At 40.7% G+C, this 19961-nt stretch overlaps 1 protein-coding gene and 1 long non-coding RNA gene across 3 annotated transcripts in view; one reads left to right on the top strand and one right to left on the bottom strand.

Annotated features, from left to right (window-relative positions):
- The first annotated feature begins 6180 nt into the window (after positions 1-6180).
- RAI2 (retinoic acid induced 2) overlaps positions 6181-19961 on the top strand; it is a 73180-nt gene continuing 59399 nt past the window's right edge. For both annotated transcript variants that reach the window (XM_083612381.1, XM_083612379.1), the window contains exons 1-2: positions 6181-6284; positions 11786-11821. The gene's annotated coding sequence lies outside the window, so the exon portion shown is untranslated. The remainder of the gene's footprint in view (positions 6285-11785; positions 11822-19961) is intronic.
- On the bottom strand, positions 15264-19668 carry LOC310762034. Its single transcript, XR_014547815.1, has 3 exons — positions 19392-19668; positions 17943-18482; positions 15264-15474 (listed from the first exon to the last, which is right to left on the bottom strand). It is a non-coding gene; the product is annotated as an uncharacterized lncRNA (long non-coding RNA).

Consider the following 19961-nt stretch of genomic DNA (forward strand, 5'->3'; position numbering starts at 1 on the left):
ACAAACAAACAAATGGAACCAAAGCAGAGGAACTTAAGAAGGGAAGGGGGGTGATCTTCTCCAGCAAAGATTAAATGGCAGGACCCCAACTTTCAGTATTAGTTTCCGATTTAGGACTATGTGTGTGCCTGCCTTAGAAATGCCTTTTTAATGACATTGCAATTAATTTAAATGTTAAGCACCTTATGAAATTGAAATCAAGCCCTGTGATGATGGCACCAGGTGCTTCGCCCCCCCCCCCCCCGCCTCTTTTGCCTGCAGGGAAAAAAAACCCAGGCTAGATCTGCAGAAGTCACAGGTAGGTCATTAATCAAAAACACAGCAGGAATCCTAACGTAGTTCCTGCAGCAGGAAACTGTTAGCACAGAATGCGAGGCCATTATTTCTCTCCATATCCAGTCAACCTGAAGAGTATATAAAAAGGGGCTCTTTAAATCAGTACCTAATGTTAATGCCCATATTTCCAGGATCTCATATGTTAAACTGCATTTTGTTATTCCTTTCTCTTGCAATGACTGGATTATGTACGCTATCACTCCTCTATGTATATATTTTTTTCCCAATCAAAACCAGCAGGTACACTCGGCTGTGTATTGCTCTAGGAAAACAAAACACCAATTTTTAAATCTGCACTAACCAAGATGAAAAGGGAACTCAGCGGGGTATAATATGAGGAGAGGATCACACTGTAAATCCTGTTGAATTCAAAGGGGGCAGATTTACAGCCAAGAAGATCCTATTCTCAATTTAAGCCTGCCGGGAGAGATAGGATTGCTCCCAAATCTCTCGGCACTGGTGGAGCACAATGTTGCACCTGTGCAAAAAAATCCCCGATGCTGGAAGAAGTGTACTGTCAGCTTAATGTTTATACCATCCCCAACGCCACAACCATAACAGGATTCCAATTAACTCTTGAGCCAGCTATGGATCTCACAAGAAGTATATAAGCTCCTGCTAGGGAACACAAAACAGAATCTCAAGTGTGGGGGACTTTGGGCTCTCCAAATGTTGCCGAACTAGAACTGCAATCAGAACATCTGACACATCAGTAGCCCTGCCCAGCAGCACGGGAAGGATGTGGGTGGACTGACAGATTGGGTTTGATCCCTGTGTGTCAGCTCCAGGTATGTGCAGTTGGGGTCCTGGATCGGGTCTAATGCTGTCTTGTGATACCAGCTTAGGATCCAGAGGATCCCAGGCCAGCTCAGCCCTGCCACCCTCAGAATGCCCTGTTTGCGGTTTTTTGCTGGGCTCCCCTAGCTCAAGTGGTCTTCTGCCTTCCTGCACATTTGATAGGAAGAAGGGGGAGGTCTGTACCAGTGATGGCAACCAGCAGGAAGCTAGGTCAGCCAGAAGACAGGTGAACAGAGGGACACCTCCGCTCAATTCACACACACACACACACACACACCCTGCAGCCCAATGTGAGAGGGTTTTGGATTGCAGACTAATCATATTGAAAATACTAATATGTAATTATATGAAATGTATCACAGGAATTAATTTTATGGATTATAACACCACAGTTAGAAAGAGTAAAAAGATACTGCATGATCAGTTTTAGAAGACTGTCTCAAAAGATGCACGGCATGTACATTATTTTATCAAATTAATACATCTTGTCACATTCCAGAAGGATAGGAGAGGTAATAATAATACAAGAGATTATAGTGGAAGCTGGAATACTTTCATAACATACTGAAATAATTGGTTCAAACAATTTATTGCTGGTTTAATTTAATCAGTTTTTGAAGCATCAGTAACTTTGGAACATAAGATGATTATGTTATGTATTATTTTTTGTCTAGTATTTTGACTAACTAAACAAAATTATCCCATACATATTTTTATATGCATGACCTAATATGACTGATACAGCTCTGAAATATAATGAGCAGATAATGAGAACTTTATTTTGAATTTAAAATCCACGTATTTCTCTTTCCTAGATTGGGTTTGTTTTTTAATGGTTTAACCCGTGAACCTCTCTGACAAGGGGCTCTGTGGCTGTCCTGAAGGTGAACCAGACAACATTGTGTACAGCAGGAGCAGCCAGTGTGGTGTCTTCCAGATGTTGTGGACTACAAATCTCATCATCTCTGATTGTCTGGCTGGGGCTGATGGCCATCCATCACATCTGGAACGCATCATATGGGTTTCCTCTGGGGTACAGTATAGTCATGCTCAACTGAGAAGCATTTAGGCCTCATCTGCACTATGCATTTATGCAGTATCATACTTCATTCAACAGTCATGGCTTCCCCTAAAGAATGCTGGGAAGTGTCATTTGTTAAGAGTGCTGAGAGCTGCTAGGATACTCGTATTCCTCACACAGAGGTACAATTCTCAGAGTGGTTCAACAATCAGTGCCTTTTACCAGGGAACTCTGGACTCTCTCAGTATGTGATGATAAATTTGTCAACATTGTAGTATGCATGTATCTGCAATGTATTTCTGCAGTCCTCCCCCCCCAAAAAAAACGTTTAGGGGTACTCTCATTTTCCTACTCATATTGAAATACTGCCCCTCAATGAGGCCAAACTTAGGGGTATGCTTACACCTGCGTACCCCCAGAAAAAAGCACTGTTTTTCTGTATGTCATTTTTACTAATATATGCATTTGTATGCTCTCTTTCCTGTAATACACATATTTTTGTACATAGACTTTAGCTGGAGAACTGCATTGAAAAATTCTGCAAAGTGTGAATTTCCAAGGATACTACATTTCAGGTTTCATATTTCATAATGTGCAAATTACATAGGCTTGCATCAATATTCAAATCAAACTGAATTTCTCATCCACCTCCCATTGCAAGCTATCATCTTAGTTAGAATCATTTACCAGAAATTCTATTAACTCTTCAGAAATGGAACTCTTATTGCTCTTCCTTGCTCCCTGTCTCTTCTACCTCCTTGAAGACTGATCCTATCTGAATGAGATTTCACTCTTGAAATATCTCCCATTGCTTCAAGGCATGCACACAACCTTTCCAGCTGCTGATTTTTAGAGATGCTTCTTCATTTTCATGGATAATAATGCCTTTGCCCTTTCATTGTTTTAAGGACAATGTTGACCCTGGAGGAAATAGGATGAGCAAGGTTTTGAAGTTTCATTTTCTCCCTAAATGGCCCATCAGTAACATACGCTTCTTGGAAATATCCTGCTATTATACATTGCAAAAAAAGGAGCTGACTGAAGTACAAGGACGTGTGGTGTTTGGAGTGTGAGATCAGGTCTAGTTACAGATGATCATTCCCGAAGAGCAATGGGAACACCTTCCTCTTAATGTTACCATGGCACCAGTCAGCTCTCCAACCACCATAATATATTCATGCAGTGGGAGGGGATAGAAACTTTGCTGCAGGAGGAGGGATGTCTGCTAATTTCTATCTTGGTGCCAAATTTCAGCCCCTTTTCTTAGTCCCATATAAGTAATTGGAACAGTGACATTTACTACAGTGGCTCTCCGTTGGTCTAGTCAATTTAACACTTTTTTAAAAAAAGGAAAAATAATCTTGAATATCAGAATAATGCTTTTAAAACAGAGGAAGCATTATACTATGGGATTGCACTGCAGGGTTGGTGTTTTGTTTTGTTTTTGTAAGGGCTACCTGTGTGTGGTTTTAAGTATATTTTTATGTATGAAAAATATTTTAAAATAACATTTCAGGCAAGTTCCAAAGCTACTCCAGGTGGCAGCAAGGAAGAGTGACTCTTTTTATGCACACTAGGAAAATCTGCTAGGGCTGACCTGAATTACTTTATATTAAGTTTTGGGTGAACATATCAGACGACACAGCGATTCTTCAAACAGCTCTTCTTTATTCAGATGCCAGAACAGAACTGAACTGAAGGGCTCAGTCAGCCTGCTTATATAGAGCTCCAGAACAATGTAACTGTTGCAACTTTCTAAAACTATCCAATCACTGAACGTCACTTTCGATCCTTCATTTGCATAACTATCTACAGTATCCCCCTGCTGGCCCAGGGTGAGAACTTCAGTACATAACACTTTACACCCACCACTGCTGCAAAAAAGGGTCTCCTGTCAGTGAGATTTCAAGGACTGTAAAGGTAAAGGACCCCTGACAGTTAAGTCCAGTTGCGAACAACTCTGGGATTGCGGCGCTCATCTTGCTTTACTGGCCGAGGGAGCCGATGTTTGTCTGTAGACAGTTTATTTTCTGGGTCATGTGGCCAGCATGACTAAGCTGCTTCTGGCGAAACCAGAGCAGTGCATGGAAATGCCATTTACCTTCCCACTGGAGTGGTACCTATTTATCTACTTGCACTTTGAAGTGCTTTCAAACTGCTAAGTTGGTACCGAACAATGGGAGCTCACCCTGTCATGGGGATTCAAACCACCGACCTTCTGATTGGCAAGCCCAAGAGGCTCAGGGATTAGGGGTAATTAATGCTTGCTGTGAGACAGCCATGCTCCTCTTTTCCCCCCAAAATGAGACAGAATTGGACTTGCAGGAATTGTGGCTTCTCATGATAAAGTGCACACAGAATTGAACTTAAGGAACACTGCTGCACCTGAACTTCTATTCAAGGCTCATAAAAGCAACAGTTGTTACATAGGCACCCGACACCAGTGGCTCCTTGTGCAAACAGCTACTCTGGTGTAGACTGAAAGCCTCCCTGCTCACATTAATGAAGGTGCACCTCTTCAGACACCACCTGCCCCTTCAGTCAGAATGTAAGAAGGTAGCAATTTCCATCCTATATTGGTCATAATCAGCGCTGTTTCCATTCCGCTGCAGTTCAGCTTCCACCAAAAACTAGCTGATTTGTATTGCTGTTTGTTATGGTCAAATATAATTAATGATGTAATTTATTTCACACCATTCATTTCAATTCAAAGGTAATGTAAAAATGGGCAGGGGTTAATTATTAACTCTACAGTGGTACCTCAGGTTACAGACGCGTCAGGTTACAGACTCTGCTAACCCATAAATAGTACCTCAGGTTAAGAAATCGCGCGGTGGCGGTGCAGCGGCAGCGGGAGGCCCCATTAGCTAAAGTGGTGTCCCAGGCTAAGAACAGTTTCAGGTTAAGAACAGACCTCCGGAACGAATTAAGTTCTTAACCCGAGGTACCGCTGTACATTGTTTGTAGTCTAAAACAAAACAAAACAACAACAACAGGTTGTATTTGCTTGCCTGATTTCATTCCTGACCACGTGCAAACTGCAGCAATTTCCGCTCCTGTATCTGCCATTCACACCCATCAGTTAGGAGAATGGGGAGGTTTGGTTGCATGGGAGAGCTCTGTGTGCATCAGAGCACCTGCAGAGCTTTGAACTGGGAACATTGATTTTAATGAAACAGACTTCCCAATGACTCCACTGGGGATCACACCTGTTCCCGTTACCTAATAATCTGTGATTTGCCCAATTAGGTGATAGCTTCCCCACATTTTCCTGAAATTGGATAATAAATAAGAAGCTGTGAAAACAACTGCTCCCTTTTCCTCTTAAGTGTGTTCTGATTCTTAATGCTCACTATCTAAGCTTTAGATAATAGTGGAAGGGGAATAAGTAATACAAGAAACATGGGGCTAAAAATAATTTTGAAAAGCACTTCAAACTGATTAAGATCAAATCGGCCCTAGTTTTTAATCATTCTTATCACTATTATCACCATTATTAATATATATATTTAAATTTATTGCTCTTCACTCTAAAGTCCAAGGAAAGGTTACAAGAATTCAAAATACAACATTAAAAACAGTTTAAAGCTACTTTTTGTAGCCAGCCTATTAACACATAAACTTGAATGGATTTCTTCTAGTGTAAAGTAACAAAATAGAATTAGGAAACTAATCCCACTGGTCAGTGGTGAGATACCGACAAACTATGTTTCCTTTTCTATTGAACTACTGTATAGCCATGTATTGTTTTTTCAATTACATTTTCACTCTGATTTCTGTTGTGAAGCTATTAAAAGCTATTATAATCTGGCATGGCAAGTTGAGGAAGAAAGAGCCGCACACCCATCTCTCAGCCATTAATTCTGTGTACTCTTTAATTAGTATGCACAGTGAATGCTATCCCGGAAGACTTCCAACTGAGTAATGTCATTTTTGCATTAACCTCATTTGCAGCCAACGTCCTCCTATTACTGCTGCTCCTCCTGATAATAATCGCTTGCTTATCCTTTCCCTGTCTCCCAGAGAGGGTGAACAGTGGCAGCCAGAAGGAGGAGACCCATTCACCTGCCAGCTTTTCTCCCAAGCAAGAGAGCAGTGTCTGACTGTCCAGGATTTGGATAAACACTAGGTGAGATGTTGGGAGGTACTCATACACCTGTTTTTCAGTACAGTGGTACCTCGGGTTACATACGCTTCAGGTTACACACTCCACTAACCCAGAAATAGTGCTTCAGGTTAAGAACTTTGCTTCAGGATAAGAACAGAAATTGGGCTCCAGCGCCGCGGCGGCAGCAGGAGGCCCCATTAGCTAAAGTGGTGCTTCAGGTTACGAACAGTTTCAGGTTAAGAACGGACCTCCGGAACGAATTAAGTACTTAACCCAAGGTACCACTGTAATAATAAAAGTGAAAGCAAAACTCAATAGACTTTAGGGTCCTTCACAAGTCTCCACACCCATCAACATATAGAGAAGCAGAGGAATGCATGCTTCTCCATCCATTTTGGTACATTCAGTGTTGGTGTGAAAGAGACCTGCCCATGTTCTGCAGTGGCGTGCGGTGAAAATTCTGGTACGGGAACAATTAGGAGCAGAGGCGCTACTTTAATACTCTGATTTACCAGGAACATTTAGGGTCCACTGCATGCCAGTGGTTCTACTATAAGGCTTTTCCATATGAGCAGGAACTTTGGGTTCAAGAATGGCTGCAACTTCTGCCTTTGTGCATGCATGTTGTAAACACATGTTCACAACTGCATAATTCTTTTACTTATTCATTTCATGAAATTCATACACCGTTTAAAGAAACCCTCAGAGTGGTTTATAAAATGATAAAATGGAGCAAAATTGACAGCCATACTTTAAAACATACAAAAGTTAACATGCTAAAATAGATTAAAATCACCTCAGCATCTGGGTAGGCTTGTCCAAACAAGAGTGTTTTTAGCAGGTTCCAAGTGCTTGCTTGATCTCAAGAGCCAATGAGTTCCAAAGTGCCACACTAAACGACTGAGTTCTTACAAATGTGGCACCTGTAGTGCCAATTTGAGTGGGGACATGTGGGAAACATCCTTAAGATGAAGGGAAGGTTTGTTTATTTACTTCATTTATGAATCATTTCCTATAAGACATCTCAAGGTGAATTAGCAGTTTTTAAAAAATGTAGAAAAACCATTTCAAGTCCAATGTGGACACAGAGTGGGATAAAATGTATACTTAAAGGACTTGTTAGAAAAGGAAGACAACAGTGATGGTGCCTTTCTGATAGGACTGAGAGGCTGTTCCAGAGGGTAGGTGCCAGCACACAAAAAGCCCGGTTCTGACATTGTGTGGAATGGACCTCCTGATAGGATAGAATTTGCAGGTTGCCCTCTTGGGCTGGGTAAGTAAGGGGTGAGAAGATCAGCTGGGTATACAAGGGATGAGACCGTGTTTTAGGCATCCTGGTTGCCAGCTATATTGTGCTTTGTACACCAGTACTTGCACCTAGAACTGAGCCTGGTGGGGTGGGGTGGGTGGAGAACACCCCCCACACAACATGTTGGATATCAGGGACTGCTTGTGCTTGGCCAAATCCCTAGTATCAGCTTGCAGATGTAAAGGCCAGGCTATGGCAAAGCCAACGGTTGATGTATGGCTAACCTGTGCAAGCATTTTGTGATTTAAAACAAAAGCAAAAAACATAATTCATAGCTGAGCTTTAATGTGTTTATAATTCTGTGATGTGTTGAATGCACAGTGGTATGAAATGGGGAACATTGGTTTGCATTATTAATGCAAAGCAAGGAATTCCCTCCCCCCCCCCCCGGCCAAGATTTAGAAAACTGCACTGGTTTTGTTTATTATTCAATTAATATTTTAGCACTCCAAATAGCATGTCAGACAACCTCCTGTATTTACCGCTTGTGTGTATAAGATCTGGCAATTTGCTTCTTTCCCTTTTTATAATCAAGGAAATAAGATATGCCATTAACATTATGTATTGCTAGAAAGCGTATTTGCAAGTAGCAATGAGTCACTCTCGTGAGTGCTGCATTTGCATTTTGTTACTTACATGCTTTGCAGTCTCACTCGATGAAACGCCTTGACTCTGCCTCCTAACACCGCAGCTTATTTGTGCTGGCATATTTTGGAGGGAATCTACTGCTGTGTCACAGTAATGCTGCTGTTGCTATGGTGACAGAGATGCTTGTCTCTGCTTCATCACCTTTGTCTCCCCACACCCTGCCCCTTTTACATCACTTACTCACCCTGCCAGGGCTCACAAGAGGCAAGCAATTTCACTGGGGGTTCCTGTTCTGTTTTTCAGCCACATGACATTATACTACATTCATGTCACTTTCCTTCATATGGGCTTATTCATTTTAAAGGCTGCATTGTTACAATGGGAATCTTTATTGTGTGTGGAAAATGTTAGTTTTAAAAACCAGGCTTCATGGGGTTGTTATACGGCTGGAATTTTCCAGATATATCAGGAATACTGCAGCCGCAAGCAGTGTCCGGGCAGAAATTGGCTCAAGTGTCCAGGAAAATCTGGACGTGTGGCAGCCCGTGTCATTTTTGCCAATTTCCCTCAGAAACAGCTCAAAAACGTCCAATTTCTTTGCAATTCTATTGCCCTGTATTGCCTACAGTGCAATCTTCTGCAAGCTTGCTTAGAATTCTGACCCTGTGTATTCAATAGTAAGGCGTAGGTAAATGTGCCTAGGGTTGCATACTACTTGTTTCACCTGATATATTAAATTACCTTCTGCTTTCCCATAAGATAAGTCTCTAGTTTGTAGAGTTCTACAAACACTGGGAGCAGCTTTAGACATAAACAATGCTTAGCAGTGCAACCCTGTGCATGTCTACTTAGAAGTAAGCCCCGTTTAATTCAATGGAACTTACTTCCAGGGAACTGAGCCCAGGACTGCAACCTTGACAATCCAGAATGACTGGTGCTTCCTGGTCTTTGCTCCTATTTGTCACTCCTGCAGCCGAACTCATGTATCACCTCCCGGGGCGAGATCTATATACTCCAGATGAAGATATATGAGTTCTGTTACAGACATTACAAATAAGCAAAGGAGGACATGAAAGCTAAGCCACTTGCACTTCCTGTCTCCTACCACCTGCAAGCTCGAAAATTTCTCGGCTACCACTTGAATTTGCCTTCTGGGGGAATTATGAGGAGGCCATTATATTCAAGTTAAGACTAGACTGTACCATAAAGAATACATCTCCACCTTAAAATTTCATCTAATTCCGAAGTTTTTAAAAAATTGTTCCAGTAATTATTTTCAAAATTAACAACTGATTCTTAAAAAAACAAAAGCATAAGCTGTAGATGTTGCTTCAAGGATATAGATTTTTAACACTGTAAATGAATCCAGTCCTTGAGCTGCCTTGACAGTACATATGTTCTCACATGCATTTTTAACAGCCGCTTTGTGCTGGAACCTTGAGAAACAACATTATTACTATTATTATTACTATTATTACTATTATTACTATTATCTCTTCACCATAACGTACCAGAGTAGGTTACAGCAATGCAAAATATGCACTACTAAAATCGGTTAAACATTTTACAATAAAAATAATAGGCTTCTAAAACTATAGAACTGAAGCACAATTCAAAGTCTTGGTGCTGTCCTTTCAAGCCCTAAATGGCATCAGCCAAGTATATCTGAAGGAGCGTCTCCACCCCCATCACTTGGCCAGGACACTGAGGTTCTCCTCCAAGGATCTTCTGCTGGTTCCTTCACTGCAAGAAGTAAAGTTATAGGGAACCAGGAAGAGGGCCTTCTCGGTAGTGGCGCCCTCCCTCTCTTCAGATGTCAAGGAGATAAAGAATTACATAACTTTTAGGAGACATCTGAAGGCAGCCCTGTATTGGGAGGTTTTTAATGCTTGGTGTTTTCAGATATCCTGTAAGCTGCCCAGAGTGGCTGGGGAAACCCATCCAGATGGGCGGGGTACAAATATTAGTATCAGTATCAGGTGTCAAAAGCCAGGTAAAGAGGTGTGCCTTCAACATATGATGAAAGCTGTACTGTGTAGCTGCCAGACATACCTCTGTCAGGAGGGAATTTTGCAGCTTAGGGGCTACCACAGAAAAGGCCCTCTCCTGGGCTGCCACTCCCCCAAACTTCCATAGTTCACTCTGTACGCTTCTGTTCTACCACCTGTTGCCACTGTCCTGCCATATTCTTAAGGGAGTCCCTTGTGCATCTCCTTATAGCATTACATACCTTCCTGTCAACCATGCATCACAGCACATCCAAGGGAACAGCCAAACAGTTGCTTTATTAAACAGGTGGTCATCAGGACTAGATCTGAGGTCAGCTTACACAGAACCGAACTCGTAGAGGATTGAAACACACACACTCTAAAGCCTACCTACTGAGTCAGTGAACAATAGCTGTAGTCAATCTCTTTACATGCCATATACCAGGCTTCCTCAACCTCGGCCCTCCAGATGTTTTGAGACTACAATTCCCATCATCCCTGACCACTGGTCCTGCTAGCTAGGGATCATGGGAGTTGTAGGCCAAAAACATCTGGAGGTCCAAGGTTGAGGAAGCCTGCCATATACCATGTATAGGGAGATCTACCTGGCTTCATAATTTGCTTGTGTTTTACAATACAGTCAAAATAAGAACTAATTCCAGTAGGCTTTTAAAAAACCAAACTGATGATGGCTTTGATCTGATTGATTGATTTAGCTTATTTATGTGCTGTTTTTCCGTGGTGAGCTGTGCCAAAAGCAGCTTACAATACACATCCACTTCTTATCAAATACAAAAAGTGGAGGTTGGGGGAGAAAGCAGTTTACAAAATGTATCGATACATTCAAATAAGACCAGAAAAATCCAACCATTGTAGCAAATATAGAATAAATTCAACATGACAAAATTAATAATCTAGGCTTAAATATATAAGTAAAGCAAGAAGGAAGTGATCAGATAATGAAGTTCCATCTGTTGGTGCACTCCAGTGAGCCTCAGCACCCTGGCTTGTATACAGTTCAGAGTGGGAGGGGTCTTCTTCCCAGGCTAGATGATGTTCACCTGGCTCCCTCATCTCTTCCAAAGGAGGCTAACAGCTGCAGAAAGTAAACACCAGGATGGCAATGATGATGAGTCTTCTTGCCAGCCTCCTGGAAATTCCAACTGCTGGTACAGGTCTTACCACACTCCAAAGACCCTTGACAGCCTAGTTTAAATACTGTTCAGAGAGGGAATGTTGATGCCACTTTTGATAGTGATACTTCTATTATTATTATTATTATTAGTAGTAGTAGTAGTAGTAGTAGTAGTACTTGTATTACTATTGTAATATACAATTACTGACTCACACTTGCATACATGATAGGGTTAACCTGAGCTCAGGTTGCCAGTGGGGGTGGAGCTTAGGCTTTTTTTTCCTCCCTCCCACCCCCACCCCCACTTTATGCTTCCTGGATCAAGCAAGGAGCCATACAGCCAGTGGCTCCCAGCTGCAAGAAAAGCCAAGTGAACTGAATCTCTCAAAAATGGAAATTTTACAGCCTGCATCCTTGCTAATCCAAAGATTGCAAGATCCTTTTTGTAAGGAAACAAATGTCTTTTTATTTGAAACTTTCTTCTTCTTTGTTTTACTGCCAGTGGATGGAGACTTGGTTGCTGTAACTTCTGGAAACTGTGAGTAAAATATTCACTTATTTGGAAAGTGAAGTATCCCTGCCTAAGTATTTTCTTGAGGAATGTTTGTTTAAAGATGAATGAGGGTAGATATAAATCGAACCAAGTTTTAGTATGCTTGGAGTAATAACCATTGCGCTAACCCTGCTATGAGAGAGTAATAAGTTATCTTCCAAACCTCTCTTTCGAACAACTGCTACATTTATTTGTTACTTACTACAAAAAATGTTTCAATGCATCTTTTTATATATGTTTTCGTACACTGATTATTTTAATAATTCTAAATAGTTTATTTTCACAGTATATTGGGCTCTGTTAACTGCTTTGAATATATAGTGCAGAAGAGTGGGAGGAGCACATACAGAATACATAAAATTACAGTGCGAAACTATGCATATCTATTCGGATGTACAGTAATTATCAGTGGAAGGTGTTTTGGATTCTAAGTGTGCTTTGGATTGCTTCCTTGTGGCCTTTAAATGTATATACTTTTCTACAAGTGGCTTGCATCGTGTTAGAAAATAATGTACAATGAGCCCCAAGTACATGAGTCAATGGTCAACATAAATAAATGAATAAGATTACATTTATATGTCCCCAGATACTTTCTTCCACATTATATTCACACACACACACACACACACACACACACAATCTTAGGCTTGTGTTTTCAGATATTATTATTATTATTATTATTATTATTATTATTATTATTATTAATTTATACCCCGCCCTCCCCAGCCAAGGCCGGGCTCAATATACTAAACACACACACACAGAGAGAGATACCATCCATAAAATGAAGGAATATGTGGTTAACTGGAGTTCCGAATTATTAAACGTCTTTACCTTGGAAGTAAAAGCTGGAACCAACCTTATTTCCAGAATCATTGATTAGACTCATGTAAATGAGGCAAAAAGAAGAGACGAGCACAGTTATTTTTGTCTAATTTGCTTTTTTAAAATGTCCTCTGCTTCTGTTTGACTGACATAAGTTACTGAGGAGTAACATGTTCCACAATGATATTCTCCAAGAGGTCACAGAACGTAAGGTTTTTTCCAGCCTTCTGTCTGCCTTTTGTTTAAGAAGATAGGAACTTGGCTGTCTATTTTTCTCCTGACTACTTTCAGGAAATCTACCTATGATGAGTGAATGGGATTCAGTTGAGGGGGAGAAATTCATTTTTAACAACATAATGAAATCTAGATAAACTAATAATAAAACTCACAGCCAAGAACAATGTGCCTTTAACCCACATTTTAGTTCAATTAGATTTGGGGCCCCTATTGCCCCCCTTTCATGAATAAGCACTTTTATTATTCAAAACAAGCTTCAAAGAGCATTACATCCTCTATAGGAACAAAAATTCAATTGGTGTTTAATTCAGTGGTAGGATGCAAATTTAAATTCCCATAAGGAGAGGACTGTTAATGCTGTTTAAATTGGTTGTAAATTACAGATGATACACTTGGGATTCCAAGCCCAGATTGGTGGAGTGTTGCCTTATGAATCCATTTCTTGAACTTGCTGTGCATTGAATTGTGAACAATAAGGCAATGAGGGCTGTTATATACCTGGACTTCAGTACTTTTGTACATTAGTGTGCAAACTGCATGTCCTTGGGTTGTGGTGGTGGGAATAAAGCATTCAGCTCAACATCCTTGACTTTTTTTTGTAAAGACAACTATTGCATCTGCACACAGCTGTGTATCTATGTAGCAAAAATTATCATGGGGAAATAAATATTTATTAGAAATAATAGGATTATTCTAGCTCCCCAAGAGGTTGAAAGGCAGTTATTTTCTCAAATCTGTTTCATTCCTAGAGCAGTTAGATTGGCTTCCTCGTTGCTCTTCCACTGGTGGGTGAAGACCTTTTTATTCCGACAGGCCTTTAGGAACTGACAGTTTTTAATGAAAGGGTTACTGCTTTGTTGTTGTTGTTGTTGTATTCTGTATTCAATATATTTTTATATTGTTTAATTCTGTTACTGTTTTATTACTTTTTGATTATTTTTTCTATGTTTTTAGCCTTTTCTATTTTATCTGTGTTTTGGTATTTTTATGTGTAAGCCGCCTTGAGTCCAGGTCTAGGGAAAAAGCAGGATATGAATAAATATCTTAAATAAATAAGCTATCAAAGAGAAGCGTGAAGCTCCAACTGGCGCTGAAACTGAAAACCTACTCTGTAAAAGCTGCCAGCGTTTTCATAACACTTGGAAATAATTCTCCTTTGAGGGCAATTGTTATGATGTTCTTCTTAACTATCCCTTTGCTTGCTTTTGGTAAAAGCATAATTAGGAGGGGTGTGCAACTTTCTTGTGCTGCTGAAAAATGAGGTGAATTGGGGTGATTCTTTCCCCCTCTGGGTCAACAAAGATCACTGAGTAGGCTCTGGGCTCCTACTAAGCCTCATGTTGCTCTAAGGTTCTGTTTTTCTGTCCTCAGTCAGGGGTAGACTTTGGTCTTTTAAATTTCAACAATGCTCTGTGCAAGGCCAAAATTTGGTGCCTCCCCTCCCCCCTTGCCTTCTGTTCTCCTCGTGCAGTATGTCATAGTTGTGGCACCCTGCAGCACCCCCTCAGCTCAGTGCAGGGGAATTGGCCCTGCTCCCTAAACCCACCTCTTCCTCAGAAAACTATATTGCTATGTTTTCATGTCTGTTTGGACTTTGCCTTGAAGTGAGGCTGTCCAAATAATGCCTATGGAGTCCACTCCCATTTGGTTAGTCTGTCTTTTCAAAGTATTACTTTGTTTGAATACTTTCCAAAGTAGTTTTAAACAGGAACGTTCAGAATATGATGCATCTCCAAGAACCAGACCTCCCTCCCTCATGCCAAAAAGCAAAGCCATCGTTCCCAATGTTGCTAATCTGAATGGAAGACTAAGGATTAGATCATTTGTCTTAATGAATATAAACAACTTTTTTATATATAAAGAAGTTGCGTAGTAGCTGGGCTGAGAGACATTTACAATGCTGGGTAATAATTAAAAATGTGACAGAAGTGTATGTTCTGCCCTCTCCTCCAGACTTCTCTCCCTAACTTTTTATCATGGATTTCTAAACTAAGCCTTCTCACTCTCTTTTCAATTCTGTATTCAGTTTTGCAGCTTGGACATTTGCCTCTGCAGTATTTGGCTTTTCAGTATAACCTTTCTGTCATCCGTCCGTCCCCCCCGAGAAAGGGGCAGCCCCAAAAACCCTATCTTTTCAGGCAGTAGGAAAGAGGCCCTATTAATAATCTGGGGACACATTTTTCATTGTGAAAACTTAGCAGGACTCAACCTGGTCTACATAAGGGATCACGTAGGAGGGCAGTGTAAGAGCTTCTTGAAATAAAATAAGAATGAGAAGAGTAACAACACAAGTTTAATGGAACTAGTCAGGGTAAGAGCAGTAGGATCACATTGAGCTTGTCAAATACTTTCATTATAGTGATGTCTGTTGGGTCAGGAAAAGGTGTGAAAGGAATACACAGGGTTAAGCCTTTGCACACAGCCATTCCGGCATCTAAGTTCACTGCCATTGGGAAGAATTGAGCAGAGCTCACACAATTAAACAGCAGCTCCTTTCCTCTGGAAGAAAATAATGCCATAGAAGCAAACAGTTGTATCAGAAGACTCTGGGCTTTTTACGTCAGTGCTTCTGTGAACTGGAAAAGACAGGGCAAATTACTGCTTCAGACAAATTGGGAAAGGACAATAAAATTTGCTTCTCAAATGCCAGGAATTCTGAGCATGCAAAATTCCCCCAGAGCCTCTCCTTTTCCAGAGAATAAGGCATCAACAGTTGCCCTTTCCCAGCTTTCAAATGAGTAAAAATATGATTGAAAATAAAATAATTGTCTATTAATGCAAATACTACACTGCAAGATGGTGAATGCATTCCCAGAACTGGCCAACTTGAAAGGTTCTCTGTTAAACCCAAGCTGTAAGAGAGTAGTCAAGTTTGTGCCTACTTAGGTAGTTCTGAGACAGGAAGCTGGCCAAGATGCAACCAGAGCTTCAGGCCACAATCAGTATGGCCCTACTTAGCCCAACTCCCTGCAATGCAGGAATCTTTTTACCTAATGTGGGGCTCAAACCCACGACCCTGACATTAAGAGCCTCCTGCTGTACTGACTGTGACACTGTATGCAGAGGTCAGTGGGTTTAACACAAGGCTAAGGATCTAGAACAGTGGTTCCCAATTAGCGAAGTACTGTGGACCCGCTGTTTTTCAAAAGCCAAGCCATGGACCCCCTACTTTTAATATTGTTGATATTTCTATGGTAGTTTTTGTTATGTGAATGGTGCCACAGACCTCCACACTGCCCACTGGGGCTCCTTCACCGCCAGCAGAGATGCCAGTGGTGCTGGCATTGGTTCTCCACCGGTGGTAGCAGCAGCAGGGCAGATGGAGCACTCATGGGGGCAGTGGCGTAGCGTGGGTTGTCAGCACCCGGGGCAAGGCAAGTAATTTGCGCCCCCTAACCCGTGGATTTGCGCCCCCTAACCCGTGGATTTGCGCCCCCTAATCCTAACCCCCAGACGTTGTGCCCGGTGCGGCCGGCCCCCCCTGCACCCCCCACGCTACGCCACTGCATGGGGGCACTGCCTCAGGGACTTCCATTGCTTGAGGCAGCTGCTTCACCCCACCTCATGGATGGGCCAGCCCTGCTTCTTACATATTTTATTTTCATTTGACGCTCGCTCACTCTCCGTATCCTTCTCTCAGAGAGTATCTGGTCATGTAACCTGAATTGTTTAAGGATGAGGCTGTACATTGTGCCTGCTGTTATGTACTGAAGTTCTCACCCTGGGCCAGCAGGGGGATACTGTAGATAGTTTTCACTCAGGTCCACATATGCAAATAAGGAATTGAAAGTGGCGTTCAGTGATTGGAAAGTTGTTACTGTTGCATTGTAGTGGAGCTCTCTGTATAAGCAAGCTGGCTGAACCCTTCAGTTCAGTTCTGTTCTGGCCTGTGAATAAACAAGAGCTGTTTGAAGAATCGCTGTGTCGTCTGATACGTTCACCCACAACTTAACACCTGCACCCTATGATGAACCAATTTTTAGCATCTCCCCCCACTCTGGAGCTTTCCTTTACAGAAAAGTTTATCATCTCATCAGAGCATAAGCATTGGCTTGCTGGATTTCACTAAAGCTATGGTTGGCATGCCTGATAAAGCAATGCAATTTTATTTTTTTTAATTTTTTTAATGATATTTTATTCAAATTTCAAAAAAGAGTTTACAAAAATAATAAGATAATAAAAAAAAGAATACAAACAATAAAAAATAATAAATACAGAGTAGGAAAAAAAGAAAATAGAAAAAACAGTAAAAAAAGTCCATCTTTCAATGTCTTATTTTTCATTCACTTGTTTCCCTGACCGCCTCACACCTCCCTTTTTTGTATTCCATTTTGAATGGTTAATTCAGCAAATCCTTTCCCTCTTTGTTTTTATCTTAGCTCTTTATCTTGACATATTGTATCCTTATAATTTCATCTATTTAATAAATCATTTTTACATACTCCTTTTTAACATTGTTACTAAAACCGCTTCGTTTCATTCCAGCATCATTTTAACATTCATTAATTTTGCAGTGTTTCTGTAAATAGTCCTTAAATTTCTTCCAGTCTTCTTCCACCGACTCTTCTCCCTGGTCTCGGATTCTGCCAGTCATTTCCGCCAAAGCAATGCAATTTTAGCTGCTCTCTGTTTCTCTGTTTTCCTATATGAAGTTCGGTTTGCCACATTTCCACATCAATTTGAGGTGTGTGTGTCTGTCCATGGCCATATGAAAATTTAGCAGCATTTTACTGTTAAATTATCCTAACATACACTTCTGTATCCAGTTCTATCCAATAGGCACCTCTTGCAAGCATTTCCCTCCAACACAATGTGTTTCGTGTGGCATATTCGCTGGTATATTTTTATGCGCACATCCTGCTAATATGTGCATTTTTACTGTTTTTGCACAATACACACATTTCCCAAAAGCAATTGTTAGAAAACTGCATTTCAGACTTTGGGCAAGTGAGAACTTTGAAAGAGAGCTGTGTTTCAATTTGCGCACTGAATCCTACCCAAGTGTGCCATTAGCTTCAATAAGTCATCATATCAAAATACTCACATGTTCAAAACTGGTGTATACACTTATTTGTATTTCCACTGCAATAATCAGCAGAGAACTAAGATCAGTTCATCTTGTATACTTAATTGCATCCAAATTGGCTGTAGTTCCTCCCTGTTCACCCGAGGAAAAGCTGCCTCATCCGTGCCTTATTTATTTCATGTGTGTATGACCTTACCCTAAACGCTTAACACAGCACATCTACATGTGTTGAGAGTGGGCAGTGACAATTCCATAGTTAGCCACAGCTTAAACAGATTGTTGAGAGGATTTCAGGCTCATTAATAACCTTTCAAAGTGTTATCTCAAAAACTATATTTACAGCTTTCCGTAAATGTCGCAACTTACTTGCCGACTTTAATGCACGCTTGTCCCATGGGTTTCTCATCCATTAAGATAGATTAAGTGACTATTTCTAATGCACAATAGTAGATTTTGTCGCCCTGCAGTTCAGCCCCCGACTGTGGCTGCCTGATACTCAACCCCTCTGAATCCCCGCTGAGAATCTAAGCTCTGTGAGCTGTGGTGAATGCATTTAATCTACATAAAAAGAACACAAATTGCATGTTAGCCTTTTTTGAGCCTAGTAATCAGCGCGGTTTACCTCATACGTTTCTCTGCACTTTGAAGAGGTTGCAAAGGATTTCCCCCTCCCTTCCCCCGCCCCATCCCTCTATCAGGTATAAGCAAAATGCTTGCCTGCTGACTGAGCCCGGTGAATGGCTCCTGTAACTTATCCATTGTTCATATTTAATGCTGACTGGAGCCCTGCTGTGCCACTGATAACAATAATATGTAAGGAGGCACACGCTGTGCTATTTTATTCCTGCGCCACCTAATAATTTGAAATTAAATTTGTTAATTAAAACAGGAGCTGTTAAAATGAGGCTCCAAAATTGCCAGATTATACATATCCTCCTTGCCTCAGTGGGAAGATAACGCTTGGTTATTTATATAGTCTGCAATGCACAGAACTCCATTGACATTGTTGTCAAAAAAATCCTTCATTCCACTTAGAACAGTTATATTTGCATAATAAGTTTTCTTTTAATATCGAATGTACACAAGCGCACAGAAGAACAAAAAAGCGCATGTAGTTTTTGTTCAGTCATAACTAAAGAGGAATAAGAAGCTGTCTGGCCCTATTTACTTTGAAGACCCATCAAACTGAGTGGAACTCAGAGCTAAATTTCCTTCAAGATCTAATTGTAAGGCCTAAGATTTTTGCTGTCCAGGAACACAGATTTTTCACTCCTCCACTGTTGGGCCTTTATTGTAGAAAAGCTTGTTATCTCATTACACCATATGAACATAAGCAATTGCTTGGTGGATTGGTTATCCTAATAAATAAACGTTCTCATTATATTTTGAGTGTACATTATATGTTGCAAACACCAAACATAAGAGCCAACGCTGCTGCTGTCATTTTTGAAAACTATGCTTGCAAACCTCTGATAATTTTATATTCTTTGTCTCAGGGTTGTTAGGGCCTTTTCCAATGGCTTTGCTGACCTCAAAAGCCTATTATTAGACACTCAAATTACGTCAGATCACCCAGGGAAGGACATTTATGCCAAGACAGCATAAAGGTGTATGTTTAACAAGATGGCGGCGTCATAGATTCCTGACAGCAAATGGGGATGTTTGTCCAAGTTTTTAGACGTTTTTTTCACTTGTGTTGTCCACTGTGCAAGTGGTTATGTAAATAAGTTTTAACTCTGTCCAGGGGGCTCTGTGCCAAGATACTATTACAAATAATATAAAGAATAACTGGGTATTGTAAAGAGGCCCTCAGATCTGGTTCTTCAATATGTTATGATCAAAGGAAAATATTTTATAAAGAACACATTGTAATCCAGCATATTTATATTTATTTAGCTTGTTTCCTGCTTCACATTTTAACAGAAATCTCTTAAGTGGTTTACATATCACTCGTACACAGTAAAATTAATATTAAATAAATAAGGTACAATGCAAATTCCACATTCAGTGTGAAAAAATACTACTACTACTATTGCG

The sequence above is a fragment of the Podarcis filfolensis genome (assembly GCF_964270895.1).
Source record: "Podarcis filfolensis genome assembly, chromosome: 4".
In the NCBI taxonomy this organism is placed as follows: Eukaryota; Metazoa; Chordata; class Lepidosauria; order Squamata; family Lacertidae; genus Podarcis; species Podarcis filfolensis.